Consider the following 14560-nt stretch of genomic DNA (forward strand, 5'->3'; position numbering starts at 1 on the left):
ACGAATCTTACAGGGATAGTCTATCCAAGGGCTCCTTTATGTTCCTTGAGAGTAGAAATCAACATACTCTCTTGTTCTTCATCCAAGTGGGAAGAGATCACCACTAAATATGTCTCATCTTGACCCAAGTAGGCATATTTAAGATCGGCAAGTAACGGTTTTAGGTCAAGCTATGGTGCCTTGATACTAGATGGTAGAGGCTTTGAGTCAATTAGAGTTAATCTTTCAAATTCAGGTCCCACTAGTTAGTTTCAAGTACTGGTGTAATATCAAGCAAGGCATTCATCTCCCTAACCATGTTATCATGTAAATCAATGAAGTGGGCCAAACACATCTCTAAAGTGTCAGAGTATAATGTCAAAAGTGACTTATCTTTCATGAATGAATTTATCAAGTTAATCTCGTGGACATCATCACCATCCTCCTGTCATTTGCATATGTTGAATACGTTCAACTCAAGTGTCATATTTCCAAAGGATAATTTCAAAATCCCAATCATACAATTAATTATAGTGTTTGATGTAGTTAGGAATGGTCGTCTAATGATGATATAAATATGAGTGCTAGCATTAATGACGGGTTGTGTATCCAAAATAATAAAATCTATTGGATTGTAGAATATATCGACATGGATTAACACATCCTCTATCATCACTCTCGGTATACGAATCAAATAATCAACGAGTTGGAGTGTGGTGTTGGTGGGTTTTAACTCACATAGGCTAAGCTATTGATAGACCGAATAGGGGATCAAATTCACACCCGCCCCCAAATCAAGTAATGCATGTTCAATCCGGTGGTACCCAATCACTCATGAAATGGTTAGGCTATTAGGATTTTTATATTTTTAGGGCATATCTTGTTTGATAATGACACTCACTTTTTATATTAATTTTTTTTCTAGACATTATGCCATCTCTTGCCCATACAGAGATCTTTCAAAATTTTGGCATATGATGGAATTTGTTGTATGGCATCTAACGGGGGATGTTGATTCTCACCTGTTTTAGAACCTCTAAGATATCCTGAGTGTTGGGTAAAGGTTTTAGTGAGATCAACCTTTGTGGGAATGGAACAACTAGCTTATATTCTTTTTCTGGTTCTTTTTCATGGGTAGTATTACTAGATCCATCATCTCCCTTAGATTCTTCCAAGTCCTTAGGCTTCTTACCCCTCATTGGGATATTTTTGTCAATCGTTTTTCTACTTATAAAAGTAGTGATGGACTTTGCTTGCTCCACATGCTGAGTCAAAGAGCTAGGGTCACTTATCTTGCTTGTGGTTTTAGGTTATGTAGAGGTTGGGCTATAAGAGTCTTATTCTTCTTAATAGTAAATTGTGACTCCAATCTTTGAATAGACGATGCAAACACTCCGAATGATGTTTTAATATCGTATAATGTTTGCAAAGTATTCTGATTGAATTGCTCATGATCATGGATGAATTTTTGAACTAGATTCTCTTGGGTTATTTTCTGAGTTAGTAGTGGAATGAGGATTAAAGGAATAAACCCTTGATGATTTTTGTCTGCATTATCCAATGGTCCATTCCTCCAACTGAGGTTCGGGTGGTTCCACCAACTAGAGTTGTACGTGTTTGATATAGGACACTCCTGCGTCAAGTGTATGCTATTTGCGCAAATACCACAAACAGTTTCTACTGTCTCATCGGGTTTGACCATTTATATTTTCTTCAATTCCATGGCCTCGACCTTTCTTGTAAAGTTGGCCACCTTATCGTTGATGTCATTTTCTTCCCTTGACATGTATATTACCCCATTCTCTTTGGATTGAGTCAACTTGGGGTTAATAAGCTTGGTTGAAGTATCCCATGATTGTGCATTTTCAGCTAGCATATCAAAATAGTCGCACACGTCATCAAGATCTTTGTTCATGAATTCTCCATTGCACACCATCTCTACAAATTGGCTCATGTGAAAAGTCAATCAATCATAGAAAAAGCTTATGACCCACCAAAATTCGTATCCATGATGTAGGCAAGCATTTGGGAGATCCTTGAACCTCTTCTAGCATTGGAAGAAGGTTTTTTCTTCTTTTTGTGAGAAATTCATAACAATCATTCTAAAATTATCTTCCTCTTTATGTGAGAAATTCATAATGGCCATTCTAAGGGTATTAGTCTTATGAACTGGGAGAAAAATTTTAAGGAACTCTCGGGTCATCTTAGCCCATGTCCCAATTGATCTCAGTTTCAAGGTATGAAGTCATGACTTGGCCTTCTATTTTAATGAGAAATGGAACAATTTTAATCTCAATGTGTCATTCGAGACATTATTGAAGTGTAAGGTTGCTACAATCACGTCAAACTCTTTGAGATGTAGGTATGAAATCTCAGAATTTAGTCCATAGAATTTAAGAAGTAATTGGATCACTTCTGACTTAAAATCCACGTTTCCTACATTATGTGGAAAGATCATGCAAGAAGTTGTGCTCGTCCTAGTTAGTTGCAAATAGTCACGTAGAGTTCTAGCTAGTGGGACATTTTGCACTTCATTTTCATCTTGTTGCTCAACAACGCAATGATGAGGTTGACTCTCAGCCATATTCTTGGCTAATTCAAAGGATCTTAGGTGTTGTCTAATTCGGCAATGGATAAGCAATCCTTCAACTAATCCTCCTTCACTTAAGAGACAAAGAGTGTTGTCACGAACCTACTTGGGCATGAACCACTCTCAAACCTAATTCTAAAATATACTTCAACTAAAATAAAAGAATACAACAAAATAAGAAATTTGAAATAACTAGAGAAAGAGAGTTGTAAGGATAATACCCAATTGATGATTCCAGGTTAGATTCTACAAAACAAAAGAAGCAATATTAGTATCTAAAAATTCAAAAAAAATAATTATTCTAGAAACATAGTGAACTAATCTTAATCCTAATCATACACCAATTCGAATACTAAGGTATTTCAGAAAGACAACCGAAGTCCTTGATAATGATGCCAAAAACTTGATCAAAACAAACCCCAAGTACATGGTTGTGATGTAGTAATAAATCGGTGAGACTGAGGTTATACCCATAAAGACTTATGATCATGCATTATTTTAAAAAAATTAAACATAATACTAGAACTAGAACTAATTTATAGATTTTGATTTAAGAAGTAATGATGTAATTGAGAAGGAAATCAATAAAGATAAAGCACTAGAGCATCAATTGTCACGCCCCAAACTCGGAAAACGGGCTCACAAAATTTTCGATCGCCGAATCCGGGGTTAACAGCCTCCGTAGTACCCCATTCTCGGCTCCAACGCCTATACGCCAGATTCCGATCCTGGGATCCTATAAGGAGGATTTATATATATATATATATATATATATATATATATATATATATATATATATATATATATGTACATTTATCTCGTAATAAGCATAACCAAAAGTATACCCAAATCATAAAGGCAACATCATCATCACATATCCACTAATATAAACATTGGAATGCAATGCTGAAAGGGAAATACATATATCGAAAATCAAAGCTCCCGAGGTCCGCTGCATGCTCCAAGCTCAGCATTGTTGTAACCCAACGCCACCTGCACGCATCTATCGTGCATAAGCTTATTGAAAGCTTAGTGGGTGGTGAAAGTGTGTGCACAAGGTAAGTGTTAAGTATTCAACGCAATGACATAATCATACAGTATCGAAATAAGCACAAGGTCATGATTCATACTTTATCAGAGTAAGCGAAAATACTGACAAGTTCATGAGTCAAACAATGTCAGAACACGCAATATAGGTCAACTATACAAATGAAGAGTCAAAGAGAGCCAAAATATCAGATGCCGAGAGTATAATGCAATATGTACATCTTACTAAGTTCGTCTAGACCATATAAGTGCAGAAACATAGTAACCCAAAATGCTAAGTACTGTGGATGCAATATGATATGCAGTGCGAATGAAATGACCATGCTGGAGTGTGAAGTCGGGATGATAGTACGTAGTATCGTAGGCTACAGGGTCCACCACAAGGGACTTCTATCCAAACCAGTCCCATACCTAAATTTGGATAGTCTGACTCAATGTGGTAAACTCCTAATCTCAGGTTAGTCACGCGCTCAACCGAAATCCTCGCCATGCGAAGGTACACGTAACAAATAGTTACGCACCACTAGCCCGAGTGGATAGTGAATGAATGAATGAATATGTAATTTTTGCTCAATAAGTCCACATATCAGTACGATTACTCTCTGGGAAATCACCGGGGTCTATTACACTCCAAACCAAGTTGCCGCCCCATTGCGCGCAACAAGGTGAGTGGAAGAGACCTCACTATCTGCATGCCAATATCGGGCTCGGCTCGTCAATAGCGGACCCATTCCTCGAGCTGGTCAGACTCAGCCTAGCAATGCCCCCTTCTCCCAGGCAGGTAAGGCCGTACCCCCTTCCAACCGACCACGACACTGTGGGAGACGCAGCCTAACGGTATACGGCCCTCATGCGCTCATGCATCCACTCAGTCTAGACGTTGGAGTAACTTCTGGAACCAAGAGGGTTTAGGGACTTTTACCTAGGGATATCTATAGCACCCCATGTAGAACAGATTTTCGGTGTCCCATCTGGCCATCCACGATATACCTGTGGAGGCTACGACCCTGGTGTCGCTAGGGCGTACAGTGATCACAATGCAAGATGCATGAGTCATACAATCCAATCATGCATCACTCCTACGCATATCATGTGCTCAGGTGATATAATCTCTGCCTATCAAGGAGTCTCATAATAACCTGCCCAATGACATATGCAATGGTCAACCACATCTCATAACAAACATACAAATGATGCGTATGGGCATGTATCATGATGCTATGCTGTCACATACTCATAATCAGTATCAATAACCGGCGTCGACAATCGACCTCTACAATGTGGACATTTAACCAACATTGCCCCTGAGGTATGGTCCACATAAAATTTAGACCTCACAAGGGCTTAATATACAACACAATGGGCCTCACCAAATGGACATGCATTTACATGGGCCCTGCCATGGGCCAAATACATACATTGGCCCACACATGGGTACGAATACATCAAAGCTCAACAATCCCGGGAATCAATCACAATGGTTTGGCCCAAGGGCACGAATACAACAACCTTGATGGCCAATGAATGACATGTGGGCCCTACACATGGGTCACGAATACATCAAATGCGTCATACATCTTGGGCCTAATACATATCACAATGGCCTTGCCCATAGGACACGAATACACCACAATGGGCCTTGCCCATGGGCCATGAATACATCACAGTAGGACTCAACTACGGTGTGCATATACACCATATAGGTCTCGACAATCGAAATCGACACTCGGAATCGGCCTCATCACTCGGGGTCGGCCTATACAATCGACCTCAACAATCGAAATTGACTTCGTTACTCGGCCTCGACAATCAGGATCGATCAATAATTAGAATCGATAAATCGGTCACGATAATCAGCCTCGATCGCTAATCAGAATTGGCAAATCGGTCACGACGATCGGATTGATCGATAATCAGAATCGGCAAATCAGTCACGACAACTGGGATTGATCGATAATCAATGTCAGAAAATCGGTCACGACAATCGGACTGATCGATAATCAGAATCGGCAAATCGGTCACGACAATCAAATCAATAGATAATCAGAATTGGCAAATCGGTCACGACAATTGGATTAATCGATAATCAGAATCAGCAAATCGGTCATGACAATCGAATCAATCGATCGATAATTAGAATCGGCAAATCGGTCACGATAATTGGATCAATCGATAATCAGAATAGGCAAATCGATCACGACAATCAGATCAATCGATCGATAATCAGAATCGGCAGATCGGTCACAACAATCGGATCAATCGATCGATAATCAAAATCGGCAAATCGGTCACGACAATCAGATCAATCGATCGATAATCAGAATCGGCAAATCGGTCACGACAATTAGCATCGGTAAGAATAGGCTTAACAAGGCTTAAGGGAAGGTCACAATGAGGACATCTAACCATCATTGCCCATCAATGTGGACATTTAACCAACATTGCTCCCAAGGAATGACGCTCATAGGGCCAATCGGATAGGGGCACACGCCTAGCACAAGGGCCTAATATACATCATCATGGGCTCAATTACATCAACAGGCGGGCCCTGCACATGGGTCTCATATGCATCAAATGGGCTACATATCTGGGCCTCGAATACATCAAATGAGCTGTATCAATGAGCCATAAATACACAACAGGTGGGCCCCGCTCATGGGCCAAAGATACATCATGATGGGCCTCATGGATGGGTCATAAATATACCACATTGGGCCCCATCATATGGGCCGCAAATACATCACTGCGAGCTGCACAAATGGACGGCATGGTGTATAATGCATACAACACGGTGGCCGCCTGAATGGACGTCATAGATATACAATACACACATCACGGTGGACTGCATACACGGGCCCAATATACATTACCAAGGGCCATGACCCATGAGCCTTAAATGCATCAAAAGGGCTACGTCAATGGGCCGCACTAATGGGCTATCATATATATCAAGTGGGCCACACCAATGGGCTGTAAATGCATCACCATGGGCCCCATATGTGGGCCTCATGTACAACATGTGGGCCATGCATTTGGGCCTAACAATACAAACAGGTAGTCCCCGCCCATGGGCCAAAATGTATCCTGATAGACCTCATGGATGGGCCGTACCAATGGTCCTCAAGTGGACTTGGACAACACAAAAAAAAAAATCATTTCAATGGTTGTAGGTGTAACATGCATATCGCTGTACACTATCATTCCATGGGACACATGGCCCACTAATGATGATCACCACCATCCAAATGTTGTCCAGCACCGTCCAACACATTTTGGACGGTGTGGATATTTACATACTCATGGTGGGTCCCATCGTCCAAGGCTTGCACGGTGTGGATACCACATGATCATGGTAGGCCTCACACACAATCACACGGGTCCCACGTGTTGGAGGCAGCACGATCTCAAGGTGGGGTCCGCACGTCCCTTGTGGATGGACGACTACAATACATACATCATAGGTGGGTCCCACCGTCCAGCTTGCTGGACGGTGGAGGGTGGGTGAACGTGCACATCTGGTGGGTCCCACCAGCCATGTGTATATACCATGTATATATAATATATGTTATATATATGACATATATTATTATTTTATTACCTTAACTGTATCTTTGCTTTCTTTTCTTTCTTTCTTTCTTTCTTTTTTTTTTTTTTTTTTTTTTTTTAACGTCCAGTCCTGCACTTCCATTAGACGGACGACAGAGATGTAAGACACCTATATCAAGTGGGTGACAAGGTGGGGTCCACATCTACTGGGGCAGCATGTGTACGAAACACACACATCGTGATAGGTCTCACATCCAGCTACTGGACTGTGCGGACACAACACATATAGCAAGGTAGGTCCCACCGTCAGTACTGGACGGTGTAGATAAAACATTTACATCAGGTGGGTCCCACCGTCAGTACTAGACGGTGGATATACAACGCATATATAAGGTGGGGTCCACGTGTATGTGGCCCACAGTTTGAATCAAACTGATATTTGCATTCTCCTTTCATTCGAGGTCGTCAAGCACGGACAGTCTGCTGCTGCTATACTGTAGCTCACAACAGCAATGAATCTACATCATTGCAGATGGATGGTGTAGGTGAAACCGACATATCAAGATGGGTCCACGTCAGCGTGGCCCACCAGCTTTAGATCAAAACTGATATATGTGTTTTACCTTCAACAGCGGGCCTACTGATGGACAGATTTTCTGCCCAGCTGGACCTGTCCGCGTCTCATGGTCAGGATGATCAGCAGATGGACGGTGTGGCTACATCCCCATACATAAACAACACATGTAACAAGGTGGGGTCCACGTCAGTGGGCCACCCTATTGGAATCAAGGTGATATTTGTGGTTTCCCTTCAAACAGAGCTTGCCCAGAAACGCAGTGTGGTGGCTCTGTTGGGTGGGCAGTAGACTGTCCAACTATTACCAGTCCATCTGGCCCATGGTCGGATGGCCAGATGATGGACGGTGAGGGTATAGAATACATACCTTAAGGTGGGGTCCACATGGTGGCCCACCATCATCAGATCAGGTTGGTATCAGCGTTTTTCCCCTCGTCCAATCCTGCTGCTGGACAGCAGCAGGTCCGGTTGTACCTGGCCCATCTGACCATGCTCTGAGTGAGTAGCTGATGAACGTCGGGGATACCAAATGCACACATCACGGTAGGATCCACATGTGGGGCCTAATGGGGTGGCTAGAAAGCTGGGACCCAACCGATATTTGGGATTTTCCCTTCATTAAGCCTTGTGTGATTGTTGGACATCCAGCAATTTGGACAGCAAGGGTGTCCTTGCTGCTGGATGGTTCGGATCCATCACATATGCTTGTCAAGTGGGCCAGCATAACATGGGAGAGAGAGAGAGAGAGAGAGAGAGAGAGAGAGAGAGAGAGAGACCCACATGACTTTCTTCTTCTTCCCTTGGGCTCTCAAGCCTTCTAGGATCCCTTTCAATGGTGGAGATGGGCTTTTAAGGGTTGGATTATGAGAGATCTAAAGGTAAGAGGGCTAGAAAAAAATGGAGCTTGCTTGGACGTCCATGGCTAGCAATGGAAGTGAAGAGGAAGAGAGAGAGATTGTAAGGGAGAGGGATGGGTGTGATGGGTGTACTTGACTTGAGGGATATGGGTTGTTTGACTTTGGGGTTGCTTGGGGATGGGGTATTGTACTTGGCATATAGGGTGATTGATGGGATTGATTGATGGGACATTTCTCTTGAGTTTTGGAAGGCACGGCGTTTCCCTCGAACTGAACGCGGGCCCACATCTCCTGGCTCGGGTATCGTCTCGGCTCGTAATACACGGCGTTGGAACCTCGGTGACGGCGCAGTCGCAATGATACAAGTCTCGGGTCGAGCCGAATCTAGAATACAGGATACGACTCAAGATCGCGTGCAAACGCCAGTTATAGATCGTGGGTCACCGGAATTCAACCGTGAGGACTGCGAAAGCCTATGGAACGGTACGGTCAAGGATACGGGACTTACATCAATGGTCCACTTATAGTCATTCTTAATATTTAATTCAATTAATTCAATTATATAACTCAGCTGGAATCGAAGTTTTATCTTGTCCAGTCAGATAATAGAGTAGTTAAATCATCATTTATATATGAACAGAGATTTGAACCTTAATTGAATTGGTTCCCACATAAAGTATCCAAGTATTGATCGTAGGAAATTCAAAGCATTTATTGTGCCCTTAGTATACGATAGATCAATGGACTTTATAGATCAATCCCTTGAAAATAGATAAGCAATCACTCTTAGCTTTCATAAGCATCCAATGTGTCCGGAGTCGACAATGGATTAAAGTAAACTAAAAATAAATCTTCATTCAAACCAATATCAATAATTGTTTAACAATCAAACCAATTAATTTGAATCAAAGTAAATTAAGATAATAAAAATAACTATAAGCTTCACCTCTTAGCCCCAGCTTAGAGATTTGGCCAACCATAGAGATGATTGAACTAAACTCAAAAGAAAACATAAAAACTAAAGAAAAACAGAAGGATTGGAGAAGGACTTCGTATAAGTTCCGTAATTCCTTGGTCCTTTTCTTCTACCTTAATTCGTGTTTAAGAAGGCTAGAATCACCCATTTATATAGGAAAAATTCACATTAACTTGGAACCAACTTTAAATTTATGCAGTTATGTTATGCTTTGGTTGCACCGATGACAGCCTACGGTCACACTGAAGTTGCACCGAGTCCAGATGAAGATGCATTTGGTTGTTGCCGAATTTCACAAAAATATATCTGAAGTCTTTATCTCCCTTAAGTCACACTGAACCTTCCTTCAATGGCACCGAATATGGCATCGATCGCACCTAAGTGTTTAGTCGAATTTCTTTGATGGATTGTTCTGTGCACATTCGGTCGGATCAAGCCAACCTTAGGTGAGACCAAATAGTCTATTATTTCTATTAATGTACTTTGTGGTTTTTCTAGTCTTCTCTCTCTCTCTTGTACCTGGTTTTCTTAGATCTTTGGCACTTCAAATCTTTATTAATCACTTCTAAATCTCTAAATCTTTACTTGGTTATTCTTTGTGCATTAAATCTTCTCTTTAATCATTATTTTTATCTTAGTTCTCCAAATCACATTGTATAGTAAAACATACGTAATTAGATCAATTAAACACATCTATACTTATAAAACCAATGCATAATACGGGAAAAATATGCAATATTTCTCACTCAAAAATTTTCTTAAAAATAATATATATATATATATATATATGTGTGTGTGTGTGTGTGTGTGTGTGTGTGTGTGTGTGTGTGTATATGTATCTGTATATGTATATATACATAGGGAAAAGGTACTATGCGCTCGACCTCACGAGTCCGTCCCATGAGGTCAAGTTGTGTGGGCCCCACCATGATGCGTTTCGAACATCTACCCCATCAGTCAGATGCACCATTCCATCGTGGGCCTAGGTCTCAAAAATCAAGTCAATCCGTGACTTGTGTGTTCCACACCACATACAGAAGTGGAGAGGGGTTGTCACCATTAAAACATTCATAATCATTTTTTGGGTCCACCGAGATGTGGTTTGCAAATCCAGCCCATCCATTATGTGTGTCCCACTTGGATGAGGGTTCAGACCATTTTCAGATGCATGCAAATTTCAGGTGGGCCCCACCAAGTGCTTTTATATGTTTTAATGGTGTCTTCACATGATTTTAGATGGTATGGCCCACCTGAGTTCCGTATATGGCTGATTTTTGGCATATCCCATAATTTAAAGGGGACCCATCAAATGCACGGTGTTGATGGTCGACACGCATCACGGTGGGGCCCACACAGCTCGACCTCACGGGAGCTTATCGTGAGGTTGAGTGCATAGTACCTTTTCCCATATACATATATATATATATATATATATACATATATATATATATATATATGTATATATATATATGTATGTATGTATGTATGTATGTATGTATATATATATATATATATATATATATATATATATATATATATATATATATATATATAATATACATATATACATGTATATATACATTTGCCTTCTGACAGTGTTAATATAAGATTATATATATATACACATAATGGGCCATAAGTCATACCACCATATCATGATATTGTTAGAGATTGTCGTCTTTCCTTTATTTTTTTTTTGTTGTTCAAGAAATTCACCTTAAAAATATTGAATAATCCTTTAATAATTTATGTTCATTTTACCTTCCTTGAGCGCAAAATCACGTTGGAAAAGCAACATTTGGTTTTGTAGATCGACAAAAAAAGATATTTTGATTTCTAGCGATCATTATCACAATACATATAGGTCAACATGTTTACAACCATCTAAAAAAATAGTCCAGATAAGTCATGCATCAATTTCGTGTTTCGACAAATTAAGAAGTAAGAAATCGTTAAAAAAAAAAAAAAAGATCCATGACTTAACATTGAAGAGAATATATATATATATATATATATATATATATATATAAAATTTAATCTCTTATAAAAAATAAAATAAAATAATTTACCTTTTCTAAACTATTTTTAAAGGTTTTTTTTTTTTTTTTCTAAATGATTCTTAAAGCTCCCACCATTTTAAAAACATTAGCTGAAAGCCAAGTAAAGTTTAAAATAGAAGAGAAAAATATAATTTGAATCGTAAATTGGGATTTAAATAGTAAATCGTAGAATTCGAATAATAAAATTATAGAATTTATCTAAGAAGGGATTCAATTTTTTCTCTCTTAGGATTCGACTTAAATTGTAAATCATAAATCATAAGATTTTGACAATACTACCTGTAAATCATTTATTTGCATTTCATTTACTTGTAACTCAATTTATAAGCACCCAAATAACCCCAAAGGGGGCAAAAGAAATAAAAAATAAAAAATTCACACCCTAAACAAGGAAAGAAAAGAAAATCTATATTTTGAGCCAAGGACCAGATCAAGAACCTACACTTTGAACCAGAAAAAGAAAGAAAAAAACACTAAGAAAACCTCATCAAACTCAAGAGCTACCCTTCATTTGGTGATTCAACTACACCAAGCTACGTCTATACTCTATTGTACTATTAGATAAAAAGATGAGTTTAATTTATCGGCTGGATTTTTATTAATTATTAATAATGTGTATCATGATGAGATAGTGACCAGGACACATGTAGATAGACCAATATGTAAAGGATGTAGGCCAATATATAGTTGTAGTGCATGGAAGTTCCATTAAACTCCATCCTCATGGTACACATTGTAAGAATTCCTAAGGTGGGCCTAATTAATCAATGGTCTAGATCTCCCTAAGGATCGGATATCATGATCGGGCACTCCGATGGACCCCACTTAAGATTTGATTAGTCTAAAATCACGTAGGAGTGGTGCACAAATGTTGTGTTACATGCATAATGCTTTGGTTAGACTAGAAATGTTAAATTCGTGTGTAGCCTAAGAGAGAGGAGTTTTAATGGGTTTCAAACTCTTCATCTCTCACAACTATATGAACAAGGTCGTCCCCAATCCTACACACGTCTGAAGCTAATTTCCCATCCCGATGGTTCTTTAAGGGTGTGAGGTGTGGAAGATTATGACAATCAGTTTACAATAATGGCATCTCAACCAGGTACGCCTTTGTTTAGCTTTTAAATCTTCATTCTTGATGTATAGCACGGTCCTTTCAATTCCATAATCAGGATTTACAGTTGGTATCAGAGCATTCTATGCATTGGTTATGAGGGATCTTATGGTGAAATTCATTTTTTGTGGACCTTTAGGGCCAGATATGGATAGTCCAAATCTGGACCTGAAGGACCAGATCTGAGCCATTCCTAAGATCAATGTCAAATTCTGGCACAACCCTGGCAGCTTCCGCGCGACAATGAAAATATACCATAAAATCAAAAATTGAAAGTCCGCATATAGTGAACGTTGTTATACATCCAAAGGTTGCTAAAATTCTGGCATCATGTATGAGAGGTGGTATGAGACTCTCACTCATAGCAGAGGTAACGGCGAAGGTCGCCATTATGACCGACAATGAGGGACAAAGAGAGGGTTTTATAAAACCCATTAAGATTAAAAGAAAGGAGAAAGAGGAGAGTCGCACCTCAGCCATTTCTAGTAGCAGGTCTCCATCTAGCATCTGTGCGGTTGCTGGGCTCTCCGGGGTGTCTTTTTCGGCCAGAATTTACGACGACTTTTGTTCTCCATCAAGAGGGGTAAAGTGGGAGCGACAACATTGAAGGAGGTTTCTAGCCCTCTTTTGATTGCAAACCGTAGTCAAAGGAGCTCTGTTACCTATGGTTCTTGTATGACTGCTATTTGTGGCCATTTGAACCTCCTCTCATCCCCTCTGTTTCGGCTTCGATATCCAACAGAGGTAATGGGCGTGGCCATGGATTCTGCTAAATCCCTTTCTTTAAGCCCATAATCCGGGGCTTTTAAGGCGTGCCTTTGTAAGATTTATGGACCAAAATCAGACTGCTTGATAGATAATCCGTTGAGGGCAGGATTATAATTGCAATACTAAATCTAAATTTGTGGGATTAGATCTGGTTTTGTTATCCACCATAGTGAACCCGATCAATGATTTATTATTATTATTATTATTATTATTATTATTATTATTATTATTATTATTATTATTATTATTATTATTCCGGACTTGTGATATTGGGATTCAGTTAAAGGATTGCATGCAATTGCATTTATGTTCAATACGGATGGTGACGAAAACACGAACAATCATTGTTTGGCCGGAACATTAATGATGTGGAGTAAACGATATTGGTGGTGTAAGGCTGAGAGACTAATCTTACCCGCAGGTCTTAAGTGTCTTGAATTTATATGATTGACATTGTTCATATTCATGTTCACGAGAGTCACTTGCATGTCATGACTACCTCCCACATGATGAGTGATGATGATGTCTTCGATGCTTGCTAGAATTAAATGGGCTGGCTCATGTTCATCTTGGGCAATTCAATTGAAGACCCCAATCAATTGAATTCAGGATATTTTTGCTTGATATTCAATTTAATTTATTAATGAATTATTCAAAGTAAACATATTGGCTAATGTAAGTATTATATAATCAAGTTAACATTCTAACTCAATGCAATTCAGTTCCCCTTTATATCGAGTTAAATTATCCTATAAAGTAAAGAGTTCATAAAATTAGTTCTAGGGAGTATAGTTAATGACCTTATCTTAAATAAGGAGGAAATGTCTAGTAAGAAGGAAAATGTTTATAGTGCTCATCTAGTAACCTCAGGACATGGACGTAAGGAAAAAGAAAAAGAAAATATGGTTCTATTAAGGGATTTTTAGGTTCTGTAGCTAAAAATTAACCTGAAGATAAGTCGAGCAATAAGTAGGCTAAGAAGAATAATTTCTTCTTCTGAAAGAAGCCGAACTATCAAGATATAAATTGCATTAAGTTCAATTAGTG

The sequence above is a fragment of the Magnolia sinica genome, chromosome 5 (genome assembly GCF_029962835.1).
Source record: "Magnolia sinica isolate HGM2019 chromosome 5, MsV1, whole genome shotgun sequence".
NCBI lineage: Eukaryota > Viridiplantae > Streptophyta > Magnoliopsida > Magnoliales > Magnoliaceae > Magnolia > Magnolia sinica.